Source organism: Lepidochelys kempii, chromosome 20, assembly GCF_965140265.1.
Source record: "Lepidochelys kempii isolate rLepKem1 chromosome 20, rLepKem1.hap2, whole genome shotgun sequence".
NCBI lineage: Eukaryota > Metazoa > Chordata > Testudines > Cheloniidae > Lepidochelys > Lepidochelys kempii.
This window is the reverse complement of record NC_133275.1, coordinates 15,312,644-15,334,276: the sequence shown is the minus strand read 5'-3', so window position 1 is coordinate 15,334,276 and position 21,633 is coordinate 15,312,644. Positions and strand designations below refer to the sequence as shown.

General features: G+C 58.6%; 1 pseudogene; it reads right to left on the bottom strand.

Moving 5' to 3' along the window:
* Positions 1-8,364: 8,364 nt before the first annotated feature.
* On the bottom strand, positions 8,365-21,338 carry LOC140901055 (syntaxin-binding protein 2-like; annotated as a pseudogene).
* Positions 21,339-21,633: the final 295 nt, after the last annotated feature.

The following is a 21,633-nucleotide window of genomic DNA, read 5'->3' as shown; positions in this document are numbered from 1 at the left end:
GAGCTCACCATGCAATGATGGGCGTTGGCAACGCTGGCCATTTAAGGGTTAAAGTGTGACAGGGTGTTGGTCTACCCTGGCACTAGAAGGGCAGCAGGAAGAGCAGCAGCCCCACAATTGAGTTGCCTTGGAAATTTGGGGGTGTGTGTGGAACCCTTATGTTTTCACCCCTTGCAAAAAATTTTCAAAAGCCAAAAATGTCTATGTGTGTGTGTGTGTGGTTTTTTTCATCCCCTCCCATCCACTTTCCAGTGGCAAATGAGAAAAGGACAAAGGGCAGAGAAATGGGGGAGGGAGGGGTAATTTTTCAAAGGCTTTTTTTAAATTGCTCATCAAAAACCTGAAATGTTTAGAAAGAAGCAAATTTTTTCTTCAACACTGTCAAGAAAAAGGCCAATTTACCAACAAAAAAGCTCAGGCTTTAGTTAAAAAAGGAGCGAAAGAAGCAGGGCTGAAATAGGTACAGAATATAATGAAAGGAGGGGGGTGCTCCTATTTGCCCCCCCTTCACCTGCCCCAGTGTTACAAGAACAATGGGACGCTCTGTGAAAGCAAATGTCAAGGGAAGTTACATAATTAGCCAGGGGAACTCACTGCCACTAGATGTCACTGACATTGCGAGCCTGGCAGGATTTAGACAAGGATGGTGGGGGTGTGGGAGCAAGGGTGTCAGGACAGAATTTAGAAAACAGGGCACAAGGCCACTGCTGACTGTCAGGATGAGGGAGATATGCCCCCGTCCCCCGAATGGCTAGGCAGCAGTTCTGCGGAAAAGGACCTAGGGGTGACAGTGGACGAGAAGCTGGATATGAGTCAGCAGTGTGCCCTTGTTGCCAAGGAGGCCAATGGCATTTTGGGATGTATAAGTAGGGGCATAGCGAGCAGATCGAGGGACGTGATCCTTCCCCTCTATTCGACATTGGTGAGGCCTCATCTGGAGTACTGTGTCCAGTTTTGGGCCCCACACTTCAAGAAGGATGTGGATAAATTGGAGAGAGTCCAGCGAAGGGCAACAAAAATGATTAGGGGACTGGAACACATGAGTTATGAGGAGAGGCTGAGGGAGCTGGGATTGTTTAGCCTGCAGAAGAGAAGAATGAGGGGGGATTTGATAGCTGCTTTCAACTACCTGAAAGGGGGTTCCAAAGAGGATGGCTCTAGACTGTTCTCAATGGTAGCAGATGACAGAACGAGGAGTAATGGTCTAAAGTTGCAGTGGGGGAGGTTTAGATTGGATATTAGGAAAAACTTTTTCACTAAGAGGGTGGTGAAACAGTGGAATGCGTTACCTAGGGAGGTGGTAGAATCTCCTTCCTTAGAGGTTTTTAAGGTCAGGCTTGACAAAGCCCTGGCTGGGATGATTTAACTGGGAATTGGTCCTGCTTTGAGCAGGGGGTTGGACTAGATGACCTTCTGGGGTCCCTTCCAACCCTGATATTCTATGATTCTATGATTCTATGACTGGTTATGTCATCATTAGCCACTAGAGGGGGTTCTTGCACCTTCCTCTGAAGTCGCTGGTGCTGGGGTGGCTGGCCCCATTGATCTGATTTGGGGAAGGAGGCAGCAGGGAGAGGGCAGGGTACTGGGCTAGATGGGTCCTGTGACGCTAGCAGACCAGGTGCCAGCTCATGCCCAGGCCTCACTGAACACTGACAAATGCAGAGCTTGACCCAGCCTGTGTGTTAGCCGTGTGACAACAGCTGCTGATCAGCGTGTGTGGAGTGTTTCAACTTGTGGAATTGCTTGCAGGATTGATCTCTCCCATAACCTCTGTAGCCCGTGGTATAAAGTCAGAATGAATGTTTGCATCATAAACCTCTGTAACTGCTCTACACCACTGAGTTTGCAAGGCAGCTTACGTCCACCTAACACTGCGTCTACACTAAAATTTGGCTCCCGCTGATGTAACTCACCTGCTTTGCCGACTTAATCATGCCACTTCCCCCAGTCAGCGTAGTTAGGTCAGTGTACATACTGCGTTGCTTACATCGACTGTCCCGCAATGCCCCACACCGACAGTACAATCGATACCACACACCACAGACACAAAGAGCCAGGTGTACACACACACAAGTGCTGTAACTACTGTGGCGGCTGCATGCAGGGCGATTTGATTTTGTAGTGTAGCCGTGGCCTGTGTAACTCCCCCAACAGGGGAGAAGCATGAATTAGTGTAAAGTGCTGGGCCTGCCCATTGAAACCAAACGAGCCATTGCGAAACATCTTACTGATTGCCTCTGTTGTTAGATATTTCACTGCATGTGTGTGTGTTCTCCCTGTGTGCTGCCCCAGCTCTGTGCAGACAGCCAGCACAGCAGACCTTGAGTGAACCGCCCAATGACCACAAGATCCGTTAAGGGACGAAGGCACCCGGCCAGGTTTATTGTTGACAAGGCATGCTAATAGCACCTGGCAGATTCTACGAGGATACTAAGACACGTATGCCTGTGACAATGGACACAGCTCAGTGAATGGCGGGACTTTCCATTGCCCCCTTGGCTGGACCAACACATTCTCTCAGAGATACCCTGATACAAACAAGCTGCCCCTCTGACTTAGATACTGCCCTCTGACCTGGCTAGTTATTGTCCATTTTTTTTTGTACATGTTGGTTTGATTAAAACATTTGTATTTATTACGTTGCTATTTGACCTTATCTTTTAGGAGGGCTCAGTGTGTTCCTGTTATCCTTGGGGAATGTTTTTGTGCCATTCTTGATATCGTGGTTTTTGTACCACGCTTCTGGAATGTGTTTCTGTGAGTCCTTTGTGGCGAGCACTGTCCAGGACTGCGCGTTTCTGCACGATCAGCGCTGGGCTGGCCAGATTCTGGGAACGTGCAAGTGGGCAGGGCCTGATGTTTGCTCACAGCAGGGAGAGGGGATACTGGGCTGGATGGGCCCTGTAGGAACCAGCCAGGCTGAGTTTCCTGCAGGGCAGAGGGAGGTGAGTGGGCCTCGTTAGATGCAGCCTGGGGGGCTGGCTGTGGTGAGGGGGTCTTGGGCTTTTGGGGGGTTCTCTGCAACAAGCTGTCTCTGTGACTGATGCTGATCACACTACGCTGCCCCCTTCTTAAAGCCCAGCCCAGCCCAGCCCAGCAGCTGGAGCCCACCCAGTAATTAGGAAATGAGATTTAATTTCAGGCAACAAAATGCCACGAAAGTGGCGGGTGAGCCGGCTTTGGGCTGTGAGGTAAGATGATAAGCAGCATCACACGGGCTGGTTGGTTGCATAATTGTGAACTTGGCTCAGGCTGGTCGCCTTCCCCACCCCCGCCCAGCCCTGGAGGTTGGGGGCCGACTCTGGGGAGGGCTGGGGAACGAGATGCTGGGTCCCTGCCCGGGAGAAGGGGTTTGCGCTGGGCATCATTCTGGGATTGCTCAGCCCCCAGCATGGCCTGGCCCAGGGCAGGGACCCAGCAGTCCATACCCACAAGGGATGGGCAGGTTGGGGACAGGGCTAGCTCAGCCTGGGTTTGGTGAACTCTGATCTTTAGACAATATTTCCCCTAGGGCCCATTGGATGCACCCGTACTGCCTACAGGGGGCACTGCTGCTGCATGGGGGTATCACCCACCCGCATCTCCTGCCTCCCACTGCCCCACCCCAAATCACCCCCTGGCACCTCCACCCATGCACTGTATACAGCTTGCAGTTACTGTAAACCTCTCCCCCTCCCTGCTACCCCCACTGCCTCCCCCAGCCCTGCTGTAAGCCCCCCAAGTCACCCCGCTCTGCCCCAAACAATCTCCCTCCAGCAGGGTCTGCATGCAGGTCTCTGCAGGATGAGCTCTTCTGCAAGCCTGGTGCAGCTTCACCTGTCCCTGGGTCCCAGCTCCGCTCTAGTCATGATCCCCCCAATCCAGGCCCAAAGGTCTTGGGGGCCCTGGCACAGCTGGCACTGGGAGACAGGGGCATCTTGGCACCCCATTCCCACCAGCCCCCAGGGCTGGGACCAGCACAGTGATCAGCTCCCCCAGGCCCACTGCATGGGCTGATGCGTGCAGCCCTCTCCAGCTGCCCTCACCAGGGCCTGGGGCAGAGCATGGCAGAGCCAGGGCAGAGGGGCTGGGCCTGTCTGCTGGACCCACCCTCCCTCCTGGCACCGACCAGGCCCATGGCCAGCTGTCTCAGGCCTGCACCCCCCTCCTGCTTCTGGGGGCAGGCTGAGGGGTACAGTGTGTGTGGCTGGGGTGCCCCTTGCTCAAGGTGCAGGCCCGGGGTGCACACGGAGCCCCAGTGGCAGCCCAGCTGTAAGGGCAGCCATGGGGGGAGCTGTCGAGCCCACAGTCGGGCAGGTGTCTCCACCGGAGCTTTTTAATTCCGCGCCCCCAATTCGCCGCCCACCTGCCTGGCAGCCGCGCAGCAATTATCCAAATGGCTGTTAATTGCGGCTGATAATTCCCCACGGGGATCAGGGATGGAAAGCTCCGCAGCTGAGCAGATTGGGGCTGGGCCCAAGCAGCAGATCCCAGGTGCCAGGGTCTCTCACCCCGTCCACAGCAGACACGCAGTGCTGGCCGTGCTGGTGTGCCCAGCAGGGAGACAGGAGCTGGCCCAGGGGGAGGGGAAACGGGGCCTGCTGGGCTCTACGGGACTGACCTGTGCCGGGGCACGTTCCCCAGCAGGCTGCGTGTGCAATTATTAGCAGGAGTATGGGGGGAGAGAAGGATGGGCAGAGCCAGGGGGGCTGGGAGGCAGGACTCCTGGGTTCTGTGCTGAGCTCTGGGAGGGGAGTAGGGTCATAATCATAGAGTCATAGAATCATAGAATATCAGGGTTGGAAGGGACCCCAGAAGGTCATCTAGTCCAACCCCCTGCTTGAAGCAGGACCAATTCCCAGTTAAATCATCCCAGCCAGGGCTTTGTCAAGCCTGACCTTAAAAACCTCTAAGGAAGGAGATTCTACCACCTCCCTAGGTAACGCATTCCAGTGTTTCACCACCCTCCTAGTGAAAAAGTTTTTCCTAATATCCAATCTAAACCTCCCCCACTGCAACTTGGGTCTAGGGGTTAGATCAGGGGCTGGGAGGCAGGACTCCTGGGTTCCATGCCCAGCTCTGCCCCCAAATCCATGTGAGTCACTCCCGCTCTGGGTGCCTGTTATTGAGGTTTCGTGTCACATGGGTGCTGCTGGGCATTTTCCAAGCCCCCTGGGGGGCTGGGATCGTCTTTTGCCAAGCCTGGGGCACTCTGAGGCTGGCAGGTGCTGGGGAGCCATGGCAGGGTGAGATGGGTAGGGGCACAGGAGGGGTGCAATGCAGAGTCTGGGCTGCAGGGGGGCGCATAGGCTGAGAGTGTCTGACCTGGCTGGTCCCCTCCTGCTGCGGAGAGGAACTGCATTTTCTCCCTCTGCCTGTCTCCCACCCAGGGCAGCCCCCAGCTGGGCTGGGAAGCAGCTGCCTGCCCTCCCGTGAACCAGCCAGGGGCACTGGGCTTGAAGGGGTGCTAGCCTAACGTGGCCTAGGCCAGGCCCAGATGATCACAAACAGGGCGCGCCCAGCCAGGCCATCCCTGCGCCGAACCTGGCTCAGCCCAGGCCCCAACCCATGGCTACATGGCCAAGTCAGTGCCCTCCAGCCCCCGGCCCTCCCCAGCTGCCTGCAATAGCTGTGCTGCTCCCCCCCCTCCACCCCTCCCGCCCCAACTGGCCTGGCTGGGACACCGCAGGTCAGGGCGGGAGGGGTCACAGGCAACCAGAGCAGTGACTCTGTGCATCCCGAAAATCTCCCAGGACCAGGGTAAGCTGGGTTTGGTCCTTGGCACAGCACAGCTCACAGGCCTGAAGCCTCCTTCCCACCTCATGGGGTGCGTGACCATGTGTGGCTGGCTGAGTGCCCCCTGGGCACCAAGGGAGCAGGGGATGGGCTGGGAGAGGGCAGGAGGGGTCACAGCCTGCGAGCAGATTGAGAGGAGAAGTTAGACAACCCCAACCCTCATGAGTGATGGGTCTGATCCCCCACCACGGTCACCCCTGCTCTGGGCCCTGATCCCCCATAATACTCCTCCGGGACCTGGGGCAGGTCCTTGACCTGGCACTGGTCTCTCACTGTCTCCAGCTGGTGGGGGTGGGGTTGCTGAGGGCGCTAACCCCCATGCCCAGTGACTACAGAGGCAGGACGAGTCTCCGAGCTGAGCCGGGGGAGCAGGGTGCGGGAAGGGTAGGAGAATGGGGCTCTCTCACAGCCCCTCCTTGGCTCCTTTCACCCTCCAACAAGGAGGGGGGTGGGGACACTGCCACTGCACCCCCAGCTGTTGGCACAGGCTAGAGGGTGCCAGAGGGGAGCCCTGGCCTGGCTGGTGGGACGAGCCTACACAGCTGCTCACACAATGCAGGTGCCAGCCAGGGCCCCAAGGGCTGGGGGCCAGCAGCAGCCGGGGTGGCGGGACCCTGGGGCAGCTCTAGGCACAGGAGGATGGAGGAGGTGGGGGTTGGGGCAAAGGCCAAGCCCTAGAGGGGGACCAAGGAGGCAGGTGTTCTGTCCCACATCTGAGAGGGAAGCAGGGGCTAGTGGTTAGAGCAGGGGCTGGGACGCAGAGGGCTGGGTTCCAGCGCTGATTCTGGGAGGGGCAGGGGCTGGGTGGGTATGGTTCCCTGTGGGGCCAGCCTGGGGGCTGGGCCCTGGTGCTCGCTCAGTGCCTGTCCCAACCCCACACTTGATGGGGATCCCATAGCTAGCTTGGGGGAACTCCTGAGGCTCCCTCCTGGTCCCCCTGGCACACGGACCAGAGGCAGAACAAGGCACTAGGAGCAGGGGGACACAGGGAACTGTGGAGGTTCTGGGGCACGGCTGGGTGAGCCAGCACTGCACCAGCAGGGGGCGACCACAGGCCAGAGCAGAGCTGCCCCCAGGCCCTGGTCCAACAGTGAAAGGAGCAGCCACTGCCCCACCCTGCTCCTGGGTGCGGGGAGGCAGCGCTGGCCTGGTGACTCGGAGCCAGGACGCCTGGGACCTGCAGCAGGGCTGGAGGGGGAGTTGGGGAGATCCCGCTCCCTGGGCCCTCAGCCACCTGCCCCGCCCTGTGCCCTCCCTTCCCCTGCCTGTGAACAGCAGCAGAGACCTCGGCCAGCCTTTGGCAATGCACTTCATTGGCCCAGGCACATGCCCAGCAGGGCAGTAGCCGGGGGCAGGGCCAGCACTGACTTTGTGATAATGGGTGGGGGAGGGGCAGGGGCTCAGAGCTGCGAACAAACAAACTCTCCCCCTGCGCCCCCCACCCCCTGGAGGTCACTCCCAGTAAAGGAGGTCACTGCCTTTACCTGGGATCACTCCTGCCAGCGCTTGCCCCAGCACAGCCCGCCTGGCAGGCAAGAGGGAGAGGATCTCTAGGGCCCATGGGATTCAGGGGGTGAGGCTTGGCTCAGGGCTTGATCAGACCCAAGGGGGCTGGAGCTGGCTGCCTCAGATGGAGCTGGGGCTCCAGGTGCCCAGGGCGTGGCTCTGATACCCAGGGAAAGGCAGTGGGGAGGTGTCTGCACTGGGCAGGGGCATTTGATCCAGGCCCATCAGGTGGCGAGCCCGCTCTGCCCTGCTGCTAGGGTGACCAGACAGCAAGTGTGAAAAATAGGGACAAGGGGTGGGGGGTAATAAGAGCCTAGATAAGAAAAAGCTCCGAATATCAGGACTCTCCCTATAAAATCGGGACATCTGGTCACTCTACCTGCTCCTGACCAACCCTGGACACGCCTCCTACGCAGTCCTGGCTCCACTCCCACTTACTTGGGCACTCTGACTGCAACTCCTGCTAGGACCCCTCCCCCCTTCGGGAGCCGAGGTCCCCACTGGGGGACAGGGCCAAGAGGCCAGGGTGCCAGGCTGTGATGGGAGGGGTGCAGGGACCAGGGCTGGGCCAGCACCCCAAGGCGGTGAATGGGGATGATATGGGGGCAGAAGGGGGGTTCTCTTTAATCCTTTGCAGACTGGACAGACACAGCTTGGGGCTCAGTGGCTGGGTCACAACCGCCCCAAAGCCAGATGGTGGTAGCAGCCTCTGCGTGCCCCGCATCACTAGCGGAGGGCTGACAGGAGGGGGAGGGGGAGGTGCTGTGCTTTGGGTCCCAGGCAGGGGAGGTAGGAATGGCTGAAGCTGGTAGATAATGGAGCCAGACTCTGCCCCTACCCCATCGGGAGCAGGGTGGCCACAGGGCACAAAGGGTGACAGCCCTAGAGGCTGTGCCAGAGGGAGGGAGCCTGGCCTGCCCTCTGCCCTAACAGCCAAGGAGTCATTCCCCCCCCCCCCCCAAGAACTGACACCGCAGCCAGGAGTAGGGGGGAAGGTGCCTTGTTGAGAAGAGGAGGTGGAGCTGGGGACAGCGAGCTGGAGCTGTGGGGGGCAGAGTCTCTGGGGGGAGGGGGCTGCCTCTAGGCCTCCTCGGGGTCCAGCTGGTTGAGGGTTTGGATGTCATCCAGGAAGCGCTTGGGGGTCAGGATGTGACTGGAACCTGGGGGAGAGAGAGGTGGTTGGCAGCGGTCGGCACAGTGGCGCGGGTATGAGGCTGGCATCACCATCACCCCCATTTTTGCAGCTGGACCCTGCTCTAGTGCAGGAGGGGAGGGACTCTCTCCTACCCCCTGTTGTTGTACCAATAAAATAAAAACCAGCAGGATCTTATTAAAGGGAAAAGGCAAAATGCCACATTTATTGTAAATATAATAAAGAAATATAAAACTCACACTGTCCTATCGTTACTTATTCCTTACTTAATTATATATATATCTATATATTCATTCATTCATTCATTCATACCAGTTCTGCATAGGGGTTTATAGTTACCAGCCTAGAGGTTGCTCGTGACAGGGTACCGGCCAGGTAACCTGTACACGAGAGTGGAGCCGAGTCCATGTCAGATGCGCATCCGATGTTCCTGAAGGGTAGTGGCAGAACTGGAGACTCAAAGTTCTCAGTCCTTAGTGTCCATTTTTATAGGAATTTCTTCCTATGCCAGTCCGTGGAATTTGCTTTGTCATATTGTTAGTCATGACTGCTCCAGGACGGCTGTCAGGTGCTCATCAGCTTTCTTCATCCTTTGAATTGGTCGGGTGGATCCCAGTTTGCCCTCCGGTGGGGTTCTCTGGTTGTCTCCACCTGGCGTCTTCTTCGGCCAATCGATGTTAAATTCCTAGGCTGGCACTTCCCTGTTTATTCAAAACCCACCATTCATTCACATACATTCCTTACTTTAATAAAAAAAACACATTTCTCATTTCACCGAGTATTGTTATTTTATTTGAGACTCCCTGTCTCTTGACATTCCTTCGGTATTGCCTTTCTTTTATTATACAAAGGTGTTATTTATTTGAGACTCCCCGTTTTTTTAACATTCCTGATCCAAACTATAGAAGGTGGGAGTCTCTATGTGACATTTCTATGAGCGCCGCTCCAATTCGCGGTTCTTCATGGGTGTTACAAACAAGCATGTCAATCTCCATTACAAAGTATCCGTTTGCAAAGTAGAGCCAATTGAACATAAAGTGAAGTTAGTTAAAAAGCATGTCAATCTCCATTACAATCAATGGAAAGCGCCAATACAGAGAAAGCAGAGTCAATTAAGCCGTTTAGTTTTACAAGCGTCCATCTTAATAACAAGTGAGAAAGTATCAATTCAGAGTCAATATGAGCGGTTTGGTTTTCCAAGCGTCCATCTTAATAACAAGTGAGAGAAAGTATCAATTTAGAGAAAGCAAAGCCAATTGAGCGGTTTGCAAGGTACGGTTTGCAAGCTTTAATACAGAATTGTAAATCAATATTGCAGATTTACAATTATGTCAAAAAGAAGAATTATAAATGCAGATTTAATAAATATTATAAATCAATATTGCAGGTTTACAATTTCTTATGAACAGAATCACAAATATTGGAATATGCCTACACTGTGGCCTGGCACCGCACCCCTCGTGCCGCTGTACCCTGCACAGCCAGGCAAGAATCCCCGCGCTGACAGTGTTCCTCACCCTTGGGTCTTCGAGGGGTGTGTGCAGGGGGTGAGCCATATCCCTATGGGAGTTACTGGGGGTGTCTGACTGGGCCCCCACACATGGTCCCTGGGCAATGAGAGGCCTGGGGAGCCAGCGGCCAGGAGATCAGGTGGCTAGATACAGGCCTTGTGGGACAAGCACATCTGTTCCCAGACCCCTGGGTGCGGGAGGACAGAGGGTAGCATGGGCCCCCTGTGGGTGCTGGGCAGGCAGTTTTAGGGTCTCCCCCACCCAGGGGGTCCCAACTGTCCCTGACCTGGGCATTCCAGCCACCCTTCCCCCCAGGACTCGCCCTACTCACCGATCACCACCTCCCACTTGCCCCTGGTGGCCGGGGTCAATTCGTAGGCGCAGCGCATCTCAGACATGGACACCCCACCCAGCACGTAGATGATGAGGCGCGGGCCCATCTGGTACTCAGTCGCTGGCTTGTTCTTGTGCCAATGCCTGAAGCGGGAGCTGGGGGAGAGAGGGGCAGTGTGGATACCAGGGGCTCGCTGAGGGAATGCCAGGTGTAGGGGTGGGCACTGCCCAAAGCGGGGGCTGGGGGGAGAGAGGGGCAGTGTGGATACTAGGGGCTCGCTGAGGGAATGCCGCATGGAAGGGCAGGGCCTGGAGGAGGATGGGAGGCAGAAGGGAGTAGGGGAGGGTGGCACCTGCCCTGGGCTGGGGGTGCTGTCTAAAGCTCGTCCAGTCCCTTTCCTCTATCCTGGACCCTGGTGTGTTGAGGGACTGCTGGGGCGTGGGGGACACGGTAAGAGGGGTCCAGGGCTCCAGGCTCTTGGGCACCCCCTCCCCTGCAGAGGACAGGGCCCTGGCCATGCACTCCCAGGCACAGAGGCTCCCACACCCTGGGGTGTGTGTGTCAGGGCTCTGCTGTCCACAGCCCAGCCAGGCTCAGCCTTACCTGACAGCAGCCTGGGAGCTGGTGGTAGGGACCGGGTCTGACACGAAGGGCCACAGACTCTTGTCCAGTTTGTCCTCAAGGATGTCCTGGCAGGGGAGGACAGATCAGCAGGGGCCAAGCAGCAGGAACCTCTGACCTGGTGGCCAAGCCAGGCCCCATTGGGGCGGAGGGGCTGAGATGGCTCCTCACTCAATGATTGACAGTCCCTGGGGGGGAGCAGCCTGGGGCCCACTTTCCAGGGTGGGGCATGGGGAGCCAGCAAAGAGCACGCTGACTCCTCCAGTGATGCCCCCAACTCTCCACATCCCCCTCAGCTGCTCAGTGCCCTGCTGTGACCTGCCTACCCATCCACCGTTATGGGGAGGGCAGAGACCTCCTGCAGCCGGATCCAGGGCCCCTCACTTGGGGTGGGGGAGGCAGGGGGCTGCCCTCAGTGCCCCTTCCCTGCTGCGGGCAGATCCAGGCCCTGCCTCTTGCTCCATGAGGTGTGTCCCAGCCACGCAGGGGGCCCAGGCTATGATACATCCTAATGCCACATAATAGGGGCTTTTACATTAGTCCGCTGCTTTGACTTGTACAGGGAAGCTTAAGGCCTGCCAAGCTGTGGCTGGCGCAGAAGGGGGCGCCCCTGATTGGATTATGCATGGGACTGAGGTTACTGCAACTACCTGCCCCAAAATCCCACAGGAGGAACCATCACAATGCTGGAACAGAGGCCTGGGAGCCTCCCACCTCTGATCTGCCAGGGACAGGAGCTCTGGTCGGGGGGTTAATTCTTGGCCTGGAGGAGCCCCAAGCCAGTAGGTTGAAGGCAACTAAGTGTGCCCCCCACCCCCTTGAGGAGTGCCCCACAGGACTGGGTGATGAGGGGCTCAGCCCCCAGTAAGGGTGGGGGGAAGGAGTGACCATGTCACCTTTCACAAGCTAAGCAGGTTTGGGCCCAGGCAGTGCTTGGATAGGAGACCTCTAAGGAAAAGCCACTGGGTGCTGGGAGGTGCGAGTGAGTCAGCAGAGGGTGCTCTATGACCCCAGGGAGTGGGCAGGGGGCTCTGCAGGGGGTGCTCTCCCCGGTCAGTCAGTGACCAGTACTGTGCTGCAGGAGTTCATCCTTTAGATGAACGTCACACAGCTGCTCCTCACTGGAGGTTAGACCAAGGACCCTGCCAGCCATTCAGATTCCAATGCCAGTCACGACAGTGTGCTGCCTGGATCCTCTGCACTTCCAGCCCCACACACTGATCACCTCCTGCCCTAGACTCTTGGGCAGCGCTGCTGGGCGGCTGTTAACAGCTGCCTGCCACTCCTTAGGAAGAATTCAGCCCTGGTGAGGAACCCCTGTATATACTGCCCATACCCCACCCCAGAGCTGGCAGCATCTCAGCACCGGGTAAGACAACTCCCCTGCACTCGTGTCTATGATTTAAGACCCCTAAGGATGGCAGCAGGAGAGGACTCGCTGATGAGCCCCTCACATGGCTAGAGCCCTGCGCAGATACAAAAATGTGGATGTGCATCAGCCTGCGATCCACAAGCCGCCTTTTACCTGTATCCGCATCCACACCGACAGCAGCTAGCGAGGGTGGGGAAGGGGTCTTGCAGGGAAGAGGCAGTGTGGAGGGGGCAGGGTCTCTAGGAGAAGGGGCAGCTTGGAGGGGGCGGGGTCTCGAGAAGGGGCAGTGTGGGGGCGGGGTCTTGAGGAGAAGGGGCAGTGTGGAGGGGGTGGGGGCTGGGGGGGGAAGGGGTTTCTCATCACGTGCCGCTCCTGGGGGGTCACGAGTGTACACGGCAGCAGCAGAGCATGTTGCATCACAGTGGGGTGGAGGGGTGGGGTGCCGGGGCCTCACCCTCTCCAATCCCAAATCCTGCTGCTCAGGAGCTGGTGGGGACACTGGTGCTGCTCGAGCTGCTGGACAGGAAGCCGCGCGGTGGGGCGAGTGGGTGCCGGACAGCCCCAACTCCGACGTGTTGCCTAGCCACTGGCTGTGGGCCGGCGGCCCCGAGTGCCCTGCGTCCCCCGGGCTGCCTGAGCCAGATGCCGCGGGCCAGGCGCTGCTGGGGAGTACAGCCCTGCACGGTTGTATCTGCAGCCAATCCACTATCCGCAGAAATGGGGCACGGATATGCAGGGCTCTACACATGGCTGCCCCCAAACCACCCCCTTGGGCCCAGCCTGCCAGGTGTGACCCCAGTCCCCAAGGCCAGGAAGCAGATGGCCCGGTACCTCCATGATGTCCTTGAGCATGGGGATCCAGTGGGAGAGCTGGTAGCTGGACTCCAGCCGCGCTTTCCTCTTCGGTCGCAGCTGCCTGCTCTGGGGGAGGAAGGGAGAGGGGGTGAGAGGCAGCAGGGAGGAGGTGCGGGCTGGGAACGGGGGCAGACAGGGAGAGCGTGGCCTACCTGAGTCGCGCCAGCCAGGCTGGCAGGGGAGAGGCAGAGAAAACAGAATGGATCACTGAGTGAGAGAGAGAGAGAGAGAGAGAGAGACTGATGGGAGAACAGAGCTGCTTCCCCTCATTCGCCGCATGGCCACCCCAAGCAGTGGTCACCAGCTCCAGCTCGCTGGCGATCTGAGGTCCTGACTCCCAGTATCCTCTGCCAGGGCAGAAGAAGTCACCCCAGATGGGGAGTAACTCGGGGTCACCCTCCTATGGGGAGGGCGTCACCCCACTGTACAGGGACAGAGGCCACCTCTGTGCTGGGAGTAGGTCACTGCCATAGGGCGGCACCTCCAGGATGGCCTGGGCTCCCCTGTGCAGCACAGATCTGCCCCCTGGCATGAGTACAGCTGCTGGCCCCTGGCTCCAGTCCCTTACCCCAGGCGTGAGAGAGATGCCCAGGAACAGCATGTTGTGGATGATGTCTCTCTGCTGCTGGATGTTGGCATGCTGGATCAGCTTGGTGAGGTTCTCCTTGTCCACACCTGCACGGGGACAGACAGGTCAGCCCTAGCACCCCTGGGACGCACCCACAGCCCAGGCACACGAGTCTGTGGCCCCAGGAGTCCTAGTTCCCCGATCAAATCCTGAGATCCTGCTCTTCCCACCCCTCTCAGAGCTGGGGGTAAACCCAGGAGTCCTGGCTCCCAGGCCCCCTCTATCCCACTAGACCCCACTGCCCTCCCAGAGCTGAGCATAAAACCCAGGAGTCCTGGCTCCCAGAACCATCCGCTCTAACCCACTGAACCCCACCCAGTTAATGATCGAATTTAGGTTCTTGCTGCTCCTCCCTCAACAGGTTCTCTCGGGCGCTGGGGTCAGGGGTCTCTCTAGTTCCCCCTGGCAGTGCAATGGGAGCCCCCGTCCCCCTGATCTGGGCTATTCCTATTCCTGCCTCTGCCACCTACTCCTGGCATGCTGCTCCATGCCTCAGTTTCCCCCGTGTAACATGGGGATAGTGCTTTCACCTGTGACAGGGAGGCTTGGCAAGAGCCTCAGGAATATCCCTGGGGGGACTCAACGGGAGTCACAGCAGCAGGGTGTGCACAGAGCAGGATTTTCCCTCCCCAGTGCCGCTATCAGCTCCTGAGAATAGCCCAGATCAGACTGGGGCTGCAGGCTGGAGCCAGCTCTGCTGCAGCAAGTAGCTCCGGTGGTTAACAAGCATGCTGTCAGTCTCTTCCCTGGGTAGATGGTTTGGGCAGCCAGGTGTGTGCCAGGCTCCCCTCTGGAGGCAGGCCTGTACTGCCAGCTGTGAGTTACAGAGCATCTGTGCCATGGGAGCCAGCTATCCCAGAGGGGGCCCCCCTGCCCGAGATTGGTAGCATTATCTCCCTTTTACAGATGTGGAAACTGAGGGGTAAATAGGGGAGGTGACTTGCCCAGAAGGGCTGTGGCCATTAATCCAGCCACACAGGGAATGCTATTGTTCTGCCAACCCCTCAGGATCTCCAAGGGTGTCTAGACCCCACCCCTCCCCCCGCCAGGATCTCCGAGCAGGTTCTAAATCACTCCTCCCTCCTTCTACTTCTCATGTGCTCCCCCGCGGCTCTGTCCCATGGCAAGGGCGTGGCCAGCACAGCTCGCTCACCTCTCCCATGCTGGGCTCATATGCCTTGAACGCCTTGAGTTTGGCCAGCACAGCGTGCACCAAGTGGAAGTTATCTTCATGGTCCCTGCAGCAAAGACAAACCCTGTGGGTCAGAAACAGCTCCTCCCCCAGGGGCACATGCACTTCCTGTAGGAGGTAACCAGGTACCCTCGCCCTTTGGGCACACTCACTTCCTGTAGAGGATGGCTGGGTACTTCTCCATGGCACACTCACTTCCTATAGGGGATACCTGGGTACCCTTTCCCCTGGGCACACTCACTTCCTGTAGTGGATGGCTGGATACTCCTCCAGGGTTTCACACAATGTGGCAATCTGCTCTGCCAGATTCTCCATCTGCTTGTTCTTTTCGAAAAAGCGGTAGGGGCTGAACCAGTTGTGGAAGCTCTATGGCCTGTCCAGGGAGTACACCTTGGGGACAGGGGAGAGCAGAGATCAGACCCCAGTGCCAACTGCTTGCAGCCAGGCCAGCTGTGCCCCATAGACGCGCTGTTGGATCAGGCCAGCCTGGTGGAGCTGTAGCGAGCCCCTAGTGAGGAAGAGATCCCTTTGCCAGTGCCACTCCTGTTGTGGTAGAGGGATAGCGAGCCAGAGATTCATGTACCAGCCTGGGATAAAGATGCCCCAGGTTCAGGTCCTTACTTGGCTGCAGACTCCCAGGTGTCCTCAATGTTGGGGGAAGGGGCTTGGCGACGCTTCTCGTCTGGCGAAAGCCCCAGCATAGCCACGGGCAAACCCGGCATCAAGGCGCGTCTGCCGCTGTCGCTTATTTCACTGGCCGAACAGAACGAGCCATGGGGACAAAAGTGCTTGGACACCAATAAATAGTATCGGCCCATGAAGGGTTTGCTGGCGCAACGGGACGGGTGAGCCAGCATAGCCTCCTGACGGACACTCAGCTTCTACCAGCCAAAGCTTCTCTTGGCACAGCTGGCACCGGTACCCCAGATGAAATCAGCTAGAGTGGCGAAAGGACTGCTTTGCCAGCGTAACGGCACCTACCCAGGGGCTCTGCCACCACAGCTGCATCAGTTACAGGGGGATTTTTTCTCTCATGTCCCCGTAACAAACCCATACCAACAAAGCTTTTGTATGTAGACCAGGCTCATGTCTCTCTGTGCCTCAGTTTCCCCATCAATGCAATGGGGCTGACACCCCAGTCCTGCCCCTCAGGGGCAGGAGGGGGGAAATCCACTGATGACACAAGGAGGGGATGGGGTGGTTGGGTGAAGGGCAGGCGTGTAGAGTATCGGGCTGTCTTGCAGGCCTAGTATAAACCACCAGTAAGAGCTGGTAAAGCCAGGGAGGCAGGGCCCTCCTCCCCCATACATCTACCATCCCCACCAGGTGCAAGCCAGCGATTCCAGGTCTCACAGGGTGTGAGCAGCCAGCTAGTCCCTGCTGCCCTGTGCTGGCGTCAAACCCGGGGCCCTAGAAGGGAAAGGTTCCCCCGCCAAGCCACATGAACCACTAAGGGTGGGGTGTCGTACGTCACCATCCGCCGCGCGGACCTGCTCCTCCAAAGCCCGGCCACCCCTCACCCGGCTCTCGTAAGGCAGGAAGGCCATGTTGATCTCCTTGAGGGTTTTGATGACCTTGGTGATCCGTGACTTCCTCAGCTCCTTGAACAGAGGCTCAGGACAGGCTGCAAGGCAGAGGCAGTGGGTGGGAGTGACAGGCACAGGGCTCAGGACCCCCAGCACAGCACCAGCCCCCACGGACGGGGCCAGACCGGGCACAGCAGGGGCAGTAGTGCTGCACGCCTGTGGGGAACCTGGGCGAGCCAGCAGGGCCACACAGGAGTCAACGATGAGTCCAGCCCCCCCGAACCAGAGTCATGCCGGGTTCTTGCCTTCTGCAGCATCAGCAGCGAGGGGGAGCCACAATCTCTCCTACGCAGCCCCTGTCTCACACCCTGCCCTCAGCCCCCCGGCAGGGCTGAGTGACCAGAGTGTACAACATAGGATGATGCACAAGGAGGAACAGGGACTTGGGCTCCCCCTGCCGCTGTAATGGGGAGAAGCAGATCTGACCCTGACACACTGGGTATTCTGGTGCTGTCCCATCCCCCCACCGAGTTGGGACTGATGGAGCAATGCATGCTGGGAATGGTAGCCAGAGGCCTCCTTTCTGGGCACATGCTGCAGGTGTCTGTGAGCCGTGCTGGCTGGAGGCAGGCCCGTGGGGGAGAAGGGGGGGAAGGGATAGGTGGCGTCATAGAATCATAGAATATCAGGGTTGGAAGGGACCCCAGAAGGTCATCTAGTCCAACCCCCTGCTCGAAGCAGGACCAATTCCCAGTTAAATCATCTCAGCCAGGGCTTTGTCAAGCCTGACCTCATTCGGTCTGGCCTGCTGGGGCTGCATCCCCTGCAGGAGGGCAGAGCATAATCAGGGTGCTGCGCACTGGCCTGCCGGCAGAGAGAGTCTCCCCCACCCCCAGGCTCCAGTGTGCCGCTGTCCAGGCTCCCAGCTGGGGGATCCCCCGACCCCCGATACTCACGGCTGAGGAAGAAGACGTGAACTGCCTTGTAGTTGAAGGTGGGGGTGCCCTGGAAGTCATTGATCAAAGCCTGCACCGACTGCAAAGGGGGAAGAAAGGGTGTGTCAGCACCTGCCGAGGCCCCTCCCTGCTGCTCAAATGGCCCAGCCCATGCCCAGCCCCTGGGGACTCAGGGCCTAGCATGATGCCATCAGGAGGTGGGCTGGTTTTTACCCCCCTGGCTCTGGGCTCCCTCCCCACCTGGAGCAGGGCTTGTCCCCATGTGCCCGGGACATCCTTAGGGCCCAGTCATGTCTCTCGCTGCCACAGAAGTGTCCATGCCCGGCCACAGATGGGGCCTGGCATTGCCTTGCTGCTGAACTAAGTGGGCTCTGAGCAGTGCCCAGGGAACAGCCGGCCGAGCAGCAATCCCAGGCAACTACCATCAGGGCCCCCTCCCTCCCCGGGCGCCATGCTGGGCACCTGCAGCTTCGCCACGCCAGCTAGCCTGGCAGGGTGTTTGGAACCTGTTCAGACCCCTCGACCAGCCATTGTGACAGGTGAGAACCTGGCTGCCCTGTCCCAAGCCCCAGGCCCCAGCTTGCAGTCCTCTCCTACAGCGCTCCCTCCGCGGGCAGCCCCTGCGGGTTCTGGGCTTCACCCTGCTCTGCCAGCGCCCCCTGCCCCTGGTCTCCCTCCACTCACCTTGCTGCTGCAGATGCAGGAGCCTCCTCCCCAACAGCCCCTGCTCCCTGAGCCTCTGCCTCATCGAGTCTCCTTCGCTTTGAGTCTCAGCTGAGGTCGCCTCTCTCCGCCTGCTGCACCTGCCCATCCAATCCCCACAGGATTGCACTGCGGAGAGGTCTGGGGGACAGTCTGTGCCTCACGTGGCAAAGAACATGAAGCCCAGCTCCGGGGAAGCAGCCTCCTAGGGAGCCCCTACTGGCCCCATTCCCATCCTGACGTTGTGCTGCGCACAGAGAAATGGAACAAGGGGAGTCTCCGTGTTCCCCTAGGAAAGCCCTGTAGGCCATTGGCCCAACATCTCCACCACCTTCCTGCCGTGCCGAATGCTCCCTCTGCCGCACCGGCCTAACCCGCTGCTCCACATCCCCCGGCCCAGTCCATGCCGGGGGCTCAATAACCTGCCTGGCCAATGGTGCATACTGCCCCATGCTTGGCACTCTCCTGCTCCTCCTCCCACCCAGGCTGATTCACTGGTCCCAGTGGTCTGATCCGGTGTGTGTGTGTGGGGGAGATATGGGGCTAGCTGGACAAGCTGGGTCTGATCCAGCGCGGTGGGAAGGCAGACATACCCAAGCCTAGCTGGGGACGGATGATGGGCTAGACAGAGCAGGGATCTGATCCAGCCTGGAAAAGCTCAGGTTCCTAATGAATCTCAAGAGGCTGGAGGGGGAGGAGCATGATATATGGATACAGCATATCCCCAGGGGGACACCAGGGCAACAGGTTCGGCCTGCTTACCTTCCATTCTCTTTCCTTCTTCACGAGGACAACGCTGAGGATCTCTGCGAGGGAAAGAGACGGGGATTAGTGGTGGGGCTCAGACGGGACGGCTGTGCCCTGAGCCAGGACCCACTGGCTGGTGGAAGGACGCCTCGGGGAAGTGGCTCAGAGGCTGCTTTCAGGCCAGATAGTGTTGTGCTCCTAGCAGAGCCCCCAGTCAGCGATCGTGGTGGGGTGACAGGCTAGATGGGCCATGGGTCTGATCCCCCTTCCTTTCTGCCAGGCTGGATACGAGCGCAGCTGAACTAAGGATCTGGCCCCGTGCAGGAAGAAAACAGATCCTGTCCAGCACCTCTTGACTGGAGGGGATCCAGGGACCCTCACTGTGTATGGGGGACAGCAACACAACAAAGACTTCAAATTCTGAGTCCTGCACATAGAACCCCTCCAAGGCATGCCCCACTCAGGGAACTGCTGGCCTGTCTCCTGGGCACCTTCCACAGCCCAGCTAAGCAATTAGATAGTCAGCTCTTCGGGCCAAGCACCATCTTTTTGTTGGTGATGACTGGCGCTCCTGGGCACCACTGTAATACACCTAATGAATAATGTACAACGCCTTGCAAAATGGGGCCTTGGTCCATGACTGGGACTCCTGGGTGCTACCATAATACATCTGTTTGTTTTACCCCTACGAAGCACCTGATTCTGGCTGGCCCCGTAGGGCAATAGCCCCGAGACCCTGACCTGTGCTCTCACTCTCACTCCCACTCCCGGTAGCTGGTGTGCGTGAGTGCACTGCCCAACACACTATGTTTCCCCCATAACTCAAGCAATGCCTCTCCCTACCCCACCTCTAGCCCATCAGGACTTGGCTGCTTGGTCCTAATGAGGCTCCAGGGGCTATTCTGCACCAGGACGCGCTGGCCTCCCTGCTGCTTTCCTGCAGTCCTTTACACCTGCGGCATGCGGACGCCCTGTTCACTGGGGCACGTGGGGCTCGAGTGCACGGTAAGGGGCTGGCAGCACAGACTGGATCTAGACATGGCGAAGGCAGACACAAACCTGCTTTCTCCACGCATTTCGACCCTGAACTGCAGCTACACCCCCCCCTCCCCACGCCAGCCCTGGACTGCCCCCACCAGCTGTGCCAGTGCCCCTCACTACTGACTGGAGCCCTTGCTATCCCAGCCCTGGCTCCCACCCACTCCCAGCTCCGCCAGTGCCCCTCACTCCTGTCCACAGCCCCCTGCTATGCCAGCCCTGGTCTGTCCCCCACCAGCTCTGCCTCACTCCTGACCTGCAGCTATTCCAGTCCTGGGATCCCTGCCTCACGGCTCTGCAGATGCCCCTCACTCCTGACTGCAGCCCCCTGCTATCCCAGCCCTTTGCTTACCCCCCCCCATTCCCAGCTCCACCAGTGCCCCTCACTCCTGACCCGCAGCTATTCCAGTCCTGGGTTCCCCCCCTCACAGCTCTCAGATGCCCTTCACTCCTGACCCGCAGCCCCCTGCTATTCCTGTTCAGAGACCCCTCTTGAACCAGGGCAGTATGGCCCACCCCAAGTATTCAGAAGTCACATGTCAGGCCCTCCTAATTGTGCGATTTAGTGAGGAAAAGCTAAGAGAAGAGCTAAGGGTTATTAGCACCACCGGCCGTCCTGAGCTGTGGGCCACTTTTGCTCTGTCCCAGTTCTGGGGGCAACCATGGAACATCAGAACTGAATCCACTTTGCAAGGGTCTTTTAAACCCCAGGTCTGTGGTCTGGATTTAGCCACAGGCCCCGTCCACTGCAGCCTGGGCTGGAGATTCAGCAGTGGGTTGGGCTTCTGAAGTAACAGAAGTGGGTTGGGCTTCTGAAGTGTAAGGCTTTACCTTGATCTCTCCTACATTACAGCTATAGCCTACGCCAGCTCTGTGTTGGGGCCGGGCAGAAGTGTACTGCTTTACTATGTTACGAAGTGGCTATGACGTCATTTTTCTCCTTCCGCACAGCCGTTACCCGTTCTGACAGGCTGTTTATAATGCTAACTTTACTAGTTTTCAGAGGTTGTCGGGGGTGGGGGGGGGGAATGTGCAAGGTGGAAGTTTCGCCTAGTGCACAAAATATCCTTGCACTGGCCCTGGTGGGAGTCATCCTGATGGAAAGAGATGACGACGATGACGCCCCCACAAAATGCAGCTCCTATGGGAGGGGGCAGCCCTTGGGGGTGGGGCAGACAGCCTCCTCCCCTTCCTGGTGTGTGACAGGCAGGCGGGGGGGAGCTCTCTGCTCCGACTGACTCCTAATCCTCCCCGAGGGTGAGACACACCCAGGAGCACCCCTCCCAGGGCTCCCCAACTGGGCCCTGCCCCCCCAGACCCACACCCAACCAGACCCTGCCCCCGACCGGCTCCACACTCAGACCCCCCGGCTCCGCACTCACTCTTGCGCACCACCGCCTTCAGTCCGGACGGGGCCATCTCCGCCTCTTGCCACGTCCCCTCGAGCCCTGTGGGTAGAAGTAGGACTCAGCTGTGTGCGGGGTGGGGCTGGAGTCAGGACTCCTGGGTCCTGCCCCGGCTCTGCTCCTGTCCTTGGGCACGCCCTGGCCTCTCCCTGCCATGCTCTGGGGAGTGTCTGTGACGCTGGACGACGGCCCCTAGTGACGCTGAAATCAGTCACTGGTGGATGGGCCCGGCCCCCCCTTGTGTCACTGATGGACGGGCCCAGCCCCCCCAGTGACTGATTTCAGTATAAAGCAACTGGGGTGCTGGC